Source organism: Caretta caretta, chromosome 7, assembly GCF_965140235.1.
Source record: "Caretta caretta isolate rCarCar2 chromosome 7, rCarCar1.hap1, whole genome shotgun sequence".
Taxonomy (NCBI): domain Eukaryota; kingdom Metazoa; phylum Chordata; order Testudines; family Cheloniidae; genus Caretta; species Caretta caretta.
In genome coordinates this window covers 9,011,942-9,025,080 of record NC_134212.1, presented here as the reverse complement: position 1 = coordinate 9,025,080, position 13,139 = coordinate 9,011,942, and the positions used below count along the sequence as shown (strand labels likewise).

General features: G+C 47.9%; 1 protein-coding gene across 5 annotated transcripts in view; it reads left to right on the top strand.

Annotated features, from left to right (window-relative positions):
• The window catches only part of TAFA4 (TAFA chemokine like family member 4), a 109,298-nt gene that overhangs the window by 15,464 nt on the left and 80,695 nt on the right, over nt 1-13,139 (top strand). The window contains exons 1-2 of one of the 5 annotated variants that reach the window (XM_048858772.2): nt 293-518; nt 4,102-4,196. The exons of 3 other annotated variants lie outside the window; for them this stretch is intronic. The gene's annotated coding sequence lies outside the window, so the exon portion shown is untranslated. Of the gene's footprint in view, nt 1-292; nt 519-4,101; nt 4,197-13,139 lie in introns of those variants that run through there. One more of the 5 variants, XM_048858769.2, reaches the window with a different exon arrangement.

Here is a 13,139-nt window from a genome sequence, read left to right as displayed (position 1 = left end):
GACATGCTATAAAATCTCCCAGCCCATCTGTGCCACAATGTCTGGCTTTCTGCATGTAAAAGCCAGGGCTGGCATTAAGGGGTAGCAAGCAGGGCAATAGCCCGTGGCCCCAAACCACCAGGGGCACCTAGAAGCTAAGTTTCTCAGGTTTTTGCTTCAGCTCCACTTGGCAGGGCTCTGGGCTTCAGCCCCATGCTGCGGAGCTTTGGCTTTCTGCCCTGGGCCCCAGCGAGTCTAATGCTGGTCCTATTTGGTGGCCCCCCAGGGACCCCTGGATGAGAACCACTGTCCTAGAAGATGCTCTGCCATTAGCTGCCCTGACAGGATTGTGCCAACCTACCTGAATGGAGAGAAGACTGCATGGAGCAGAAGTTACTACGTATTTTTCCTAGTAGTATTCACTTTCGCTGGACATTCCATTACCAAGCCAGAGACTTTTCATAATCTTCAAGATTAGCTGTGGAGACCTTGGAGGATCAAAAGAATGTTGACTATTCATGAGACACTGCTACTCAAAGGTATTAAGTTGATCAGGGCTCCTGCCAATGGAGAAATAATCAGGAAGATCCTTATGTATTTGAAAGGCAAAATTAAACAGCGCAGAAGTCTGGGTTAGGAAAATGAACATATTTGTTGTGGGTAACCAAAATTAGCCAAGATCATAAACCACATCCATGTCTCCCAATGTGAACTGCATCTTCTGACATACAGATGCTAGTGAATATTTCATACTTGCATATGCAGGTCCTCACAATGGTGGAATATGTACAGGAGTTAGAACTGACTTTTCAAAGACGCAGCAAAATATTTGGCTTATTTCTAACCCCCCACCCCTTCCGAAAACCTCTTTTCATATAATAGGATTCAATATTGGGATAATGCAGCTCTGTTTGACACAAGCAGAATCAGTCTGTTCTCAGGGTCATCTGATACTGTGTACTTTTGATTAGCAAAGTGTGAAGGAGCACGTGCACACAGAGTGTTTTATGTATTGAAAATGTTTGCACTATTATAAACATCACAGTCCTCTGCTGAATCTCTTTCAATGATCTTGAGGTAGCTTCTCCCTTTGATTCATGCCATTGGTGCATCACATTGTCGGAGTATGTCAGGGTGCATCACGTTGTCAGGGAGGGGTTTGATTTTTTCAGAAGGCTTAAAAGAACAGTCCTTGCAGTAATGTGGAAAAGGAGACTTTTGTATGTCCAGAGAGAGATTAAAATAGAAGCTTTGTGCTGCAGTGTACAGTGACTTACAGAGGTCTTTTGACTTTATTTGAGACTAACCTTCTAGTGAAGAAAAGGCAACAAGAAACAAGGGCATAAAACAGAAAGCAAGCTGCATGGGTGTTGCATACAACCTCTATTGGAAGGGAGTGGATTAGAGAGTCCTCTGACCAATTTGAGCAGCATTTGGGAGTTTGACAACTAAGCACCTGACAGTTGTTCGGGTGGCAAGCGAATCGTTAAGGAGTGGGAGATATGGGAAATCTACAGGTTACCAGGTGAACTCATGCCAACGGCATATCAGAGAAGGCTGATGACCGTTCTGAACTAAACGCTTCCCCTCCATTTTTGAATGCAGTGACACCCTCTGCTGAGTGAAGATTTCATTATCTGCAGGCTGTCTTCTTATTAATCTTAGCCAAGTAGTGTGTCATTTGTAAGGGGATGTTTTCATTTGGAAAGGGGGCGGGAAATCTAAAACTATTTTCCTCATTGCTTTTTGCATCTAATTAGTAGCCACTAGTAAACTAAAAGACCCTAACAAATTTCTGCTGTGGTCCCTGAGACATGGTGCATTTCTAATAAGAGCATGTTTTCATCAAATAGTCCTGTTATATTTCTTGCTAATGGCCCATTCTCCATTTGTATATCTGCTCTGCATATTACAATGCTATGGAAGTACGGCATGCTATAAACCTAGAATTTGAATCAGTGACAAACTCAAAATGCCTTTTAAAAATGTCTCCCATGGAACTTGTACAGTGAAGGAAATTCAGATGGGAGCAGTTAAAGTGAGTGGGTTTCACTTTTGTGTTCCAGCTCATCAATCATTAAAGAGATGCTGGCAGGTCAAATGGGCCTAAAACTGATTGATTGATTTATGAGAAGAATCCTTTTTTTTTTTTTTTTTTTTTTTTTGAAAGAGTCTAAATCTCCAAAGTTAAATTAAAAACAACAAACATCCATACATTAGGGTCCTAACTAGGGAGTGATTAATTAACTCAAACCGCACCTGTCCATTAAATCATCTAGTCTGACCAGTTTTTCACAGAACATTAAATTTCTATTTGAGCCCAGTAATGTGTTTGGGTAACACATGCCTTCCAGAAGGGCATCTTTCTGTGTTTCGAGAAAGGTGTTTTTTGTTGGTGTCCCTAGCCTCTGTTTGCCAGAAGCTGGGAATGGGCAACAGGAGGGATCACTTGATGATTACCTGTTCTGTTCATTCCCTCTGGGGCACCTGGCATTGGCCACTGTGGGAAGACAGGGATACTGGGCTAGATGGACCTTTGGTCTGACCCAGTATGGCTGTTCTTATGAGAACCTCCAAACCACAACCTCCGCTAGACACACACCCTTTCCCTGTGACCTCCTGCCAAAAGCAGTGCATTGGCTGGCCTGCACCTCCACAGGACCTGGGCTGCCATGTCTCCCCGGCCCAGAGGCCAAATACCTATTTAGAGATTTGTTCCAGGATGCCGCTGCCTCTCTGGGGAGCTGTGGATAGTGCCATTACCAGATCTCATTTGCTTATAGATGAACTTCAGGGATATCCAGTGTCTGGGGCTAGATGGGTGTAAGAGCAGGGTGGAAGTGGATGAGGAAGTGGGCAGAGGGTTTTCACAGGATGACTGATGGGGACCAGTTGGGAGAAGGATGTCCCATTGGGAAAACTCAGAAGGCTTGCGTACTTAGGGACCCATGGAGGTTTTGTGCCCATTACAAATTCTAGTGTGAACAACTTGTGCTGCTCTATGTACCTGGCTTAGCACACGTGCGCTGGTTCCCTTGAGTTAGAATGCACAGATAACCCATCAAGTGAGGTGTAAATGACAGCATGGGATTAGGCAGGCTTCTGAAAGAAGAGTCGGGGAACGCCTAGATTAATATTAGGGATGTGAATGGCTTCAGCAGTTTGTTTTAAATTGACGGATAGCCCAGGTAATAGCTAGTCAGCCCAAGCTCTTTGGAAATATTTGTCATTAATCAGAGCTCCTTAATGCAGCTCCCTTGGAAAGGGCTCCAGAAATGCAGTCCCAATTAGAGCAATTGTACTCGCTTTATTAGTTCCTTCATCATGGGCACTACTGCAAACAAGCAAGAGTAGGGATGGGAGAGCGAGATCCTGCTGGTGCAGTTCTAATTCCGGAAGCTGAGGAGGGAGGACCGTGCTACTGGAAATCGGAGGTGAAGTGAGCTGTGGCGGGGAAGCAGAGTCACTCTGGGTTACAGGCCTGAGGCAGTGGTCTCATTGCACTGGCAGGTGGAGGGGGACTTGCACAAGCTCCTCATTAACAGAGCCAGGCATCTGGGCCCCACAGGAGAATCTCTCCGCTTTTATTTTATTTTATTTTTTTTTTAAAAAAACCACCCCAAAGGTAAGTTTCTATCCTTTTCTCTTGTGAAGAGAGAAACCCATGCAGCTTGATTGCTAGGGCTGAAAGGAGCAAGAAGCTGGGCTCTGCTGCTCCAGCTGGAAGCTGGGCATTGGGGCCTAAAGCTGTGTCTTCCCCCGCTGCCTCAACATGCGCTTGTGTACACGGGATTTTCACTCTACTGTGGCAGTGTCCACATGGGATGTCATTGCGTGGAGTCATGCCCTGGCTTGTCCCGCAGTAACTTGCTGTGTAGCCCAGCCATTAACGTAAAATGAGTGAGTGAAGGATCACTCTCGCCTGTTCCTACTGTTTGTTTGCAGGAGTGCCCATGGAGTAGGAGCTAAAAAGGCAAGCTGCCAGCGCGCACGATCTTTCCATGCGCCTCGCCGTTCTATTGTTTGTCATAAAGCCCTACCTCCTGGAGGCATGTGGTTGGGTGAGAATATCAAATTTAATTACAACAACAAAATACGTTTTTTTTTTTTTTTTTTTTTAAGTCCTCCTGATGGTGGAGACAAGCTTGAGAACATGACCCACGTGCAGCCTCAAAACCAGAAAGTGAACAAACAGAGCCCACAATTACATTTTTAAAGTAAGTCACAATTTTTTTAAGGCAGTCACGTGATTTTTGAGGGTCTTGACTCATGGTTTTTGAATGCTTAGTGTTGGCAATACTATGTATACCAAAGAATCTTCTCGCTGACTTCCCCCGCGCATCCCCCATCCTTGGGCTGATGCTGTGCGGAGTTGTGATAATGAAATTAGCTATGGGGTGTATATGTTGGGGGAACTTACCCAGGCTCTTTCCAAACTATTAGGCCTGGCTTGGCTTAAAATTTTAGCCCTCTCTGAGCCTGGGATGCATCTGACTGCCACTCACTCAGGGCCTGGTTTCACTCTCAGGGCAATAATGGGAGCTGGCTCAGACCCTCCGTCGTCTGCTACACCGGGGTGCACCCGCTGCAGCTGGAGAAAGTTGCTTTTGGCTCCCCTGTCGCCTTAGGATCACATGGGGAATGTGCCGGTGAGACAGTGCTGAGGCCTGACAGGTGGGGTCGGCTCTCTGATGGCTATAGACTCAATTAGCTTCCCCAGTGATGGCTGCAGCCAGCCTCCCCATGCCAGTGCCTGCCTGCCCATCCTCAGCAAAGGGCTAGAAAAGCCAATACTGGGAGCAAGCCTGGAGACCCTCCTCACCACCGGTCCTTCACCGGCTAGTTGAGGCCCCCTTGCTCCACCTGACTGCCAAGACTGGCTAGGGACGACGGCCCACAGTCAGAGGATACTCACCTTCCCCAGAATAGATGAGTGTTTCCCTGCTGACTGCCGCAGGGGGCTTGCTTCCCAGCCATCCCACTGATGGCAGGGCACCCACCATGAGGAACGGATGCTAGGTAGGTGAGCTACATAGAACAGCCTACATGGGACGAGAGGAAAGTGCAGGAAATGAAGGGGAGGGATAGAAGGGTCTAGGAGTTTGCATAGAGGAGGAAGAAGGGGAGGGAGATTTTGTTTTTATTGGGGAGGAAACTGTATGGAATTTGCAGGGCTCCTTGGGGTGGAGGGGGCGTCTTCTAGGACATGTCCTGAATCTCTCTAGTGGAGGTGGAAAATGGCAATGCTTTTGGCAGGGCAGTGTTGGTGGCTGGCTTGAGGGGATATCCTTAAACTAGTCCCTCACCTTTCCAGTCATGCTGCCATCCTCCATACACCCTATCTGACTTCTCAGCAGCCTGTTGCTCACTGCTAGGAAACCTGATGAGGTTTCCAGTGACAGAACAGCATGGCATGAACATGATGCAACAATGGCCTTGTCCAATGTTAATTGAAGTCAGTGAGGTCCTGAGCAGGGCACCGAGTCAAGTCCAGTATTCATCCTGAATGCCCAATTGCCGCGTTACATCAGCTGTTCCCATTACCTGTTTGCTCACCCCTCCATCAGGATTAAAGACAAATCACCTTTTTAAGGTAAGCCGTTGGTTTTGAAAGCACCTGTATAATGTTAGACATTATTATCCGCTGTGATGCTGGTAATCCATAAATAAGTAAAGATCTGTGAGAACCCCTGTCTGGGTGTATTTTCAGCCTTTTAACTAGGAAAAAGATTGGACAGGATTGGGATAATCTTTTAAATGCAATTATTTATTGATCTCACTTTGACTCATCCTACTAGCAGGAATGCCCTGCTAACCTATTAGCAGTATTTTGCTTTCAGTCAGTGATTATTGAACAATGAGGAGTGGAGTTTAACAAACCCTTTTCAGGAGTAGTTGTTGAACTGCAGGATCTGTAGAGGGAGGGAAACATGGGGCTTTCCCCATTTCACAAGGAACAGCTTTTTAAAAGTGCATTCACTCATCAGAATAAATTTTATGGACATGCTCCCTTAGGTTAGATGAGCAGTTTTTTTTAGGCCTGGCAGCAGAATGCTTTCCCATTTGGGGGCACTACTGTCCCCCCCAAAAGAACCATTTTAAAGGATTTCTAGACAGAATGCTATTAGGATGCTGAGGGTTGAAGGTATAGCCATTTGACCCCATGCTTCCCTGACTTCTGCATATTGCATTTCTCATGATTATTTAATGTTTATTTTTGCATAAAGCACCATGTATATCTTTGACGGTATAAACAAAGAAATAATCCTTGGTTTCTAAGGATAAATTTTCAGCTAGTCCCAAACTGATCTCATTGCAATAGCTGCTCTGCACAGAGATGTGGCTGTAGATCTGTTTTGGACCAGGTCCTGCGTTCCTTACTTGAAATGTACTCTGGCAAAACTTCCACTGAAGCCAGTGTAGCAAATAGGGTCCTTCATGCATGCAGAGCATGTGGTTGGGTGCCCAGCTGCCCTAGCTGAATGCACTAATTAGCTCAACAGCCATTTTTGCTGGCAGGTGCATGTGCAGAAACGGGTAAACTGAAAATGTCTGGGATTGCTATAGATTATGGGGACTGGTGCGTTAAGTGGTGCAGTGGGCTGTGAGAAATGAGATGTTCTGTTGCTGGCCACGTTCATGCTAACATGGCTGCCAGAAATGTGTGTCCAGCCTGTAATGACACTTCTGGAAGTTTAGCACTGCATTTCTGAAATGCTTTCCATTACTTTTTTGTAACAATTAGCTAATGAGTCCCATGTGGCGTGATTACCCCGCCGCAGCGGAGACTCTGCCAGTCTGACTCTTTTGCTCAGAATGGAGGCATGCGTTCGACAAGCACACGGTGCGGCGTTTGCACCTCGAACCGTAGCTATTGCTGGGCTTTTCTCTCCTTGCATAAAGTTTTAAGAACTTGGGACAAAATGAGCGGCGGGCCCGGGTTGAGACTCTGCTTGGGGCTACTGAATGAGGGAGGCCATCAGGCTCAGCCCTGGTCCTGGTCTCAGGGTATGATACAGCAGCCTGTGCGAGGGCCATGCCTGTGGCAAGCACCTCCTTGCCCCGACACCCCCCTCTCCAGAAGTGGGGCTGGTTTTGGGGATAGCACAGGAGTAGGTATGTTGGCGATGTGACATCAGAGAGCTTCCTTCCATCAAGAGAATTTTGTTGAACTGTCCAGATCTTGCCACCAGAGAAGCATTAAAAGAGGCCTAAATACGCCCAAATCGTGGCCCTGTCTCTGTAACACAGACTTGTTGTACAGTGGCCATTCACTCAGCCTCTACATTCCAGCTCCATTCCTCTACATACCCTTGCTGGGGTTTCCATGGGGCCATCTTTCCCCTTCTCTTGGCTTTCGGATTGAGTGCTTATCCTCCAGCTTATTCACAGCCAGTGACCATCCACATCTTGTTTGTGATGGGCATGGCTAGGAGGAAGCCACTGGAAGACCTTTACTCCTTGAGCCATGGCTTGTCCTAGCAGCCCCCACGCACCCACTGAGGAGGGCTGCATGCAGCTTCCTCTACAGCCCACCACCTCTGCCTTGCAGGGCCGCCTGGAGAATTCAGGGGACCTGGGGGCAATTCAGGCATTGGGGGGGCACTGAAGGACCCCCCTGCCGCCAAAAACTCTCATGGAGGCCCCTGTGGGGCCTGGAGCAAATTGCCCTACTTGCCCCCCCTCTGGGTGGCCCTGATGCCTTGCATGTCTAGCCGCAGAGCAAGGCAGTGATGTGAGGGGACCTCTCCCCCGGGAGCTGCACTGGGACACCAAATGGCTGCTGTCTTGAGGGTCTCAGGGCCCACACGTGGATCTGCAAGTGGGATAGTTCACCGAGCAGCCACAAGGCTGCAGGTCAGCCATGCTTTCCTTTAAAGGGAGGGGGAATCTCGCTGGCATTGCTTCCAAACAATGGATATGAACCGGCTCATCCTTTTAAACCTGAGTGATGACTGCAAAAGCTGCTGACTGGGCTACATCATGCCTGTTAGGCAGAGCCCATAGTAGGGGCCAAAGGGGAGCACCAGGAGGCATCCTGCCGGAAGGAAGCAGAATTCCTCTTTTGCGTGCAGAGGGAGCATGCCCATAGGTGCTGGAACTTAGGGTGTGGGGGGTGCTGCCGCAGCCCCTGGCTTGAAGTGGTTTCCATCATATACGGGGTTTACAGTTTGGTTCCATGGCTCTCAGAACCCCCACTATACAAATTGTTCCAGCACCCCTGAGCATGCCTGCATTTCCTTATGTACCCCAGCCCTGCTCTGGGGCCAGTGTGGAGTGGGATGGGGGCCTGTTTCCTTTCTGCCCTCTCTAGGTGTAGGAGAGGAGCAGTCCCTGTACTTCTCTGAATGCAGGGACTGCGTTTCTGCATGGCCCTTTTGTGGGCCCTACAGCTGGGGAGTGGGGAAGGGTTTCTGAGCCCTTTCCCGCTCTGTAATGGCCAGGTCTCTTGACAGATCTCCTGGGGGAGCTAGGAGCTGTATTTATACTTTAATGGCATGCTTCGCTTTTCATTACCCTTAGAGTTCGTGTTAATCCTGCCAACTCAGTGTAATTACAGTCTGATTCCCTGGATCCTTCCTGGGATTCCCTGTGGGATAATGTAGTCTTGGCTTAGACTCAGCACCTGTCTGGAGGGAAACACGTCTCCCGCTGGATCACCCGCGCCACTTCCTGCGGCAATCTACGTTTCCCTGTAACACCTCCTAGCCAAGCCCTGCTCAGCGCGTGTGATTGGCTGGAAGCACTGCCCAGGAGCGTGAGGCTGCAGAATAGCTTTGCTTGGCTCTCTGCAAGTGGGGGGGAAAAAATCTCCCTGGTAAATCTCAATGAAAGACTTGAAAGCTTGGACTCTGAGAGATTCTCTGCCTTTGGTGTTTGCGTAGGGAAGCTCTGATTTCTGGCTCTGTAGCCTTCCCAGTGGAGCAGCGTTATCTGTGTTACCTCTCAGGTAGGATGATGATGACTAATAAATAACGCTATATGAAGGAGGAACCCTATTCTGACTCCCATCCTCACACTGAATTGCACTTTATTGTATGAGTCGTGCTGTTGATCTTCATGGGATGACTCATGGAGTGAAGGCTATTCCACGAGATCTGAGATGGAAATTTTAAAATTTTTCTACCTGGCTTGAGAAATTTGGCTGTTTGTGGATCTTTGCAGGGAAAAGGGGGATGGAATCCTCTTCATCTGGCTGCAGAGTGGCTCCTCCAGGTCTAATGTGGTCATGCTGCAAGGGATGGTGGCTGATGCATTTATACAGTGGTAGACCCTCAAGCCCCAACCTTTATCTGCTCCAGTGCCTTGCATGACCACACACAGGTGCAGCACCCATGGAGCAAGGGAACACACAGGACATGTGTGTGCCTAGCATAGACACCCCTGCTCCAAAAAATAAATCTTGCTCTGCTCCTGTAGGTGAAACCTTGTTGGCCCTCTGCGCCATTGGACAGAGGGGGAAAAGGATTTCTCCCCATGCAAATCCATGATTCTATAATATTTTTGACAGGCTGTAACTTCCGATTGATGCCTTGCTGAGTAGCTGGACAGTCACTATAATATCCATATTACTTGGTTTGCCTAAATCCATGATTCACAAGCTGGAAGAGGTAGGTTTTTGACCTTATGGATGACGATGTGGTGTTCAGAGTTTGTTTAGGGATCATACTTTAGTTAGAAGGCTTTCTGTTGCATCCATCATACGGAGAGACTAAGCTCTTAGAGCGAGCAATAGTAATTTCTTAATGATGTGTACGCAGAAAACACGTACCTGCTCAACTGTTACTAGGCCAGTTCCAACAGCCACACAACTTTTGAGTCCCAGCCTCACTCTTTAGCCCCAGATTCTGTCTCTGCATTCCACTTCTGCAATTTTAAAGCAATGAGAACAGCGCCATATTTCCCAAAGGACTGCACAGATATTAGCTGGTCCTTACAATGCTGCTGTGAGGTTGGTAAGTAGTATTGTCCCCCGTTTTCAGTTGGGGAGGCTTTGGCAGAGGGTAAAAACCATTTTCATCTTTGGGGCCCTCCATTTGTGCGTGCCCAACTTGAGACCGCATGGGCCTGATTTCTAGTGGTACGGAGCATCCCACAACTCCCACTTGTTTAAACTGCAGTGTGTCAGGCTAGTACGTTCAAAAATCAGGCCCCAAATGACAAGACTGAGGCCAAAATTTTCATAAGTACACAAGCGACTTGATCCAAGGCTATGCCATGAGGTGTCAATAGAGATGGGATTAAGAACTCAAGGTTTCCCAGGCTAACGTCCAGTCCCCTTGGCTTCATTGCCCCTAGTGACATTCATAGCACAGAAATGACCTCTACTAAGAGCCCTGTTGTGGTGTTTAGTCACTGGCTCACGTTGGGAGTGGCGTGGAATTGCACCAATTGTACGGGCCGCTAAGTGGCACAGTCCAATCCTGAGTGGCCTGATATGTTGCAGGACCCTCAAGATGGTGTTTCCTTGAGCGCCCCCACGCTCTGTGTGTAGCTGGGAGCTGTGATTTGTGAGTGGCCCTTGTGTGGGGTGTGCAATATGTGAAAGACTTTTCGCCCACGTCCCCATTCCACAAGGGCCATACTGGTCATAAGTGCTTTCTAATATATGCAACACTTGTAAAATGAGCTGATTCAGTCACTCGGTTAACTTGGATTAAATACACTACCTTGGCTTGATAGGAGCCATTTTGGTCTGCCATGTTGTAATCCAGATGTCTCGTTTTTCCTGCTAGACTTGTGCAGTAATCTGAATCTTCAAGAAATTTTTCTCTGAATGCATTTCCAGGCACTCAGCAACTTCTTTGCCTTGGTGTGGGGAAGAGAGAAATCATCCCTGTGCCCTTTGCTCCTTCTCTTAACCCCTCTGTGGGCCTGTGTAGCGTCATTCCAGCTGAGATGTGCACAGAACCCCTTTCACATGTGTTAGAATGCTCCTTCATCTTCCAGAAGGAGTCCACGCTGAATAACACAAAGCAGCCTCCTATCTCCCAGGGCTGAAGCACGCCCAGCCCCCTGCTAATTTGTTCTGTCTAGACAAAAGCAACTAGAATACTCCACAGACTGCTGCTGCCACTGTTGTTTCGCTGGGCATGGTACCTTTATTGCATCACTGGTCCCGTTCATTTGCACAGGACTGCCTGAGGAGTAAAGTCCTACTCAGCGTGAGTAAGGGTGACACCGGGAGCTGGCCATGCATCTGAGTACAGGTCTTCGTTATAAAACTCTTGAATGAGTGGGTCTGTAGGGTAAACACTAGCAGACCTTTCTCTGTAGCCGTGCTAATGGTACCAGGAGTTGTTTAACTGTATTAGCTGTTTCCTTGCCTGCCCTTGGGGGCATCTTTTTGTCTTCAGAGGCTGATGCTGTATTGGCCTATGTTGGGGCTGGGTGCTCTGCAAAAAGGAGACGGAGGCACCCCGGATGCAGGGTATTTACTCTGTATTCTGGGCACACAATGTTGAGAAACATTGCTCTGCTCTGCTCTGCTCTCTACACCTACCAGGATTGCGCCCGGGAGACAATGGGGCAAAAAGGGGATTGATTAGAGCCAAGCATCCCTGTGCTCGATTTTTGGCTCCCCAAGGTGAATTCACAGAGACCATTTCCCACCTAACAAATAACTTGCTCTGTTGCAGAACTAACTACAGACACATACCGGAGGCAGTTGGTAGTGACTAGGAGGGGATTACGGCTGCTCAGGTGTCTATCACCCACTCCCCCCTCCCATAATCTTGAGAATGAAGAGAGTCTGCCTGAGAGAGAACATCACATGTCAATGAAGACAAGAGCGGGTGTTTCCACACAAGTATATGGTATGAGACGACGCAGCAGTTCTCAAACTGTGGGTCGTGACCCTGTTTTAATGGGGTCATCAGGACTGGCGTTAGACTTGCTGGGGCCCAAAGCTGAAGCCTGAAGTCCTACCACCTGCAGCCGAAGCCCAAGGGCTTCAGCCCTGGGTGTCGGAGGGTCAGAATACAGCTCCCTGCACCTGGGGCTGAAGCCTTTTGGCTGAGGCCCCCACCACCGGGGTGGCAGGGCAGGCAGGCTCAGGCTTCAGTCCGCCCTCCTGGGGTCATGTAGTAATTTTTGTTGTCAAAGGGGGTTGTGGTGAAATTGAAGTTTGAGACGCCCTGAGATGGCATATATTCTGTGTGAACAGCCCGGATGCCACAGGGATGGACACCTCAGGGCTCTGTATAGATAATCCCATATTCTATGTGTAGCGTGCACTGATGGGCTGGATGGCTTTATTTTATTTAGGTCTCGTTAGTATTGTCTTGTTTGTTCCCCCCGTCGTTGTTAAACGGGGCTTTGAAATATTCCAGTGGAAAGGGCTGACTAGCTGTGACAGGTTGAAAGGCTGCCAGCGGAGAGTGGAATGTGACGTCATTAAAAAGCACTTTGAGAGAGTTTGTTTTGCTTAGAGGTTTTAAAAATTGCTAGTAAAGCCTGTTGTGTTCCTGCAGAAGTCTGAAAGGTGCTGGGAACTGTCTGCAATCTCTTTGTAACTGAATTTTAGGCCGTGTGCCTAGTTTTTGTGTGTGTTAATGTTAACAGAACATTTGTAGCTTCTATTACCTCACTATTTGAAGAGCTTTCTTACTTCAGTTAGATGTAAGGTAGGCAGTTGGAAGTGATAAGGCCTGACTTTCTCCTCCTGTATTCTGGTGTAAATAAGGGGCAACTGTACTGAAGTCAATAGTTACCTGGTGTAAAATGAGAAGAGGATCAGGCCCATTGTATGAAGGGTACGGTGCTCTTTTTATCCTCTTGCACACACAATCTCCAAATCATCTCAGTATTTATTAAAGGCACAACCCTGCCAGCCTCACTCATGCGGGGTCATGTCTTATTACACAGGACCTCTCATGTAGTAAGATACTACTCCGTGAGAGTCCAATTGGCAGAATCTGGCCCTTAAAGGGCTTGCCTTTTACAGTGATGGGATATTGGGGGAATGTCTTGGAATTCAACTAAGGAGACGTTACCCGAAGCAGAGTCATTTCCGTTTTCCTTTAAAGAGTATTATAGCACCATCTGCAAGGGACTTAAGGGTCATGGTAGCAAACCAATTCAACACGCTCTCTAGTAGCTTAGAGGACTTGCGCAGTCATTGGACGGATGAGATGAGGAATATCACGTAGGAATAGGAA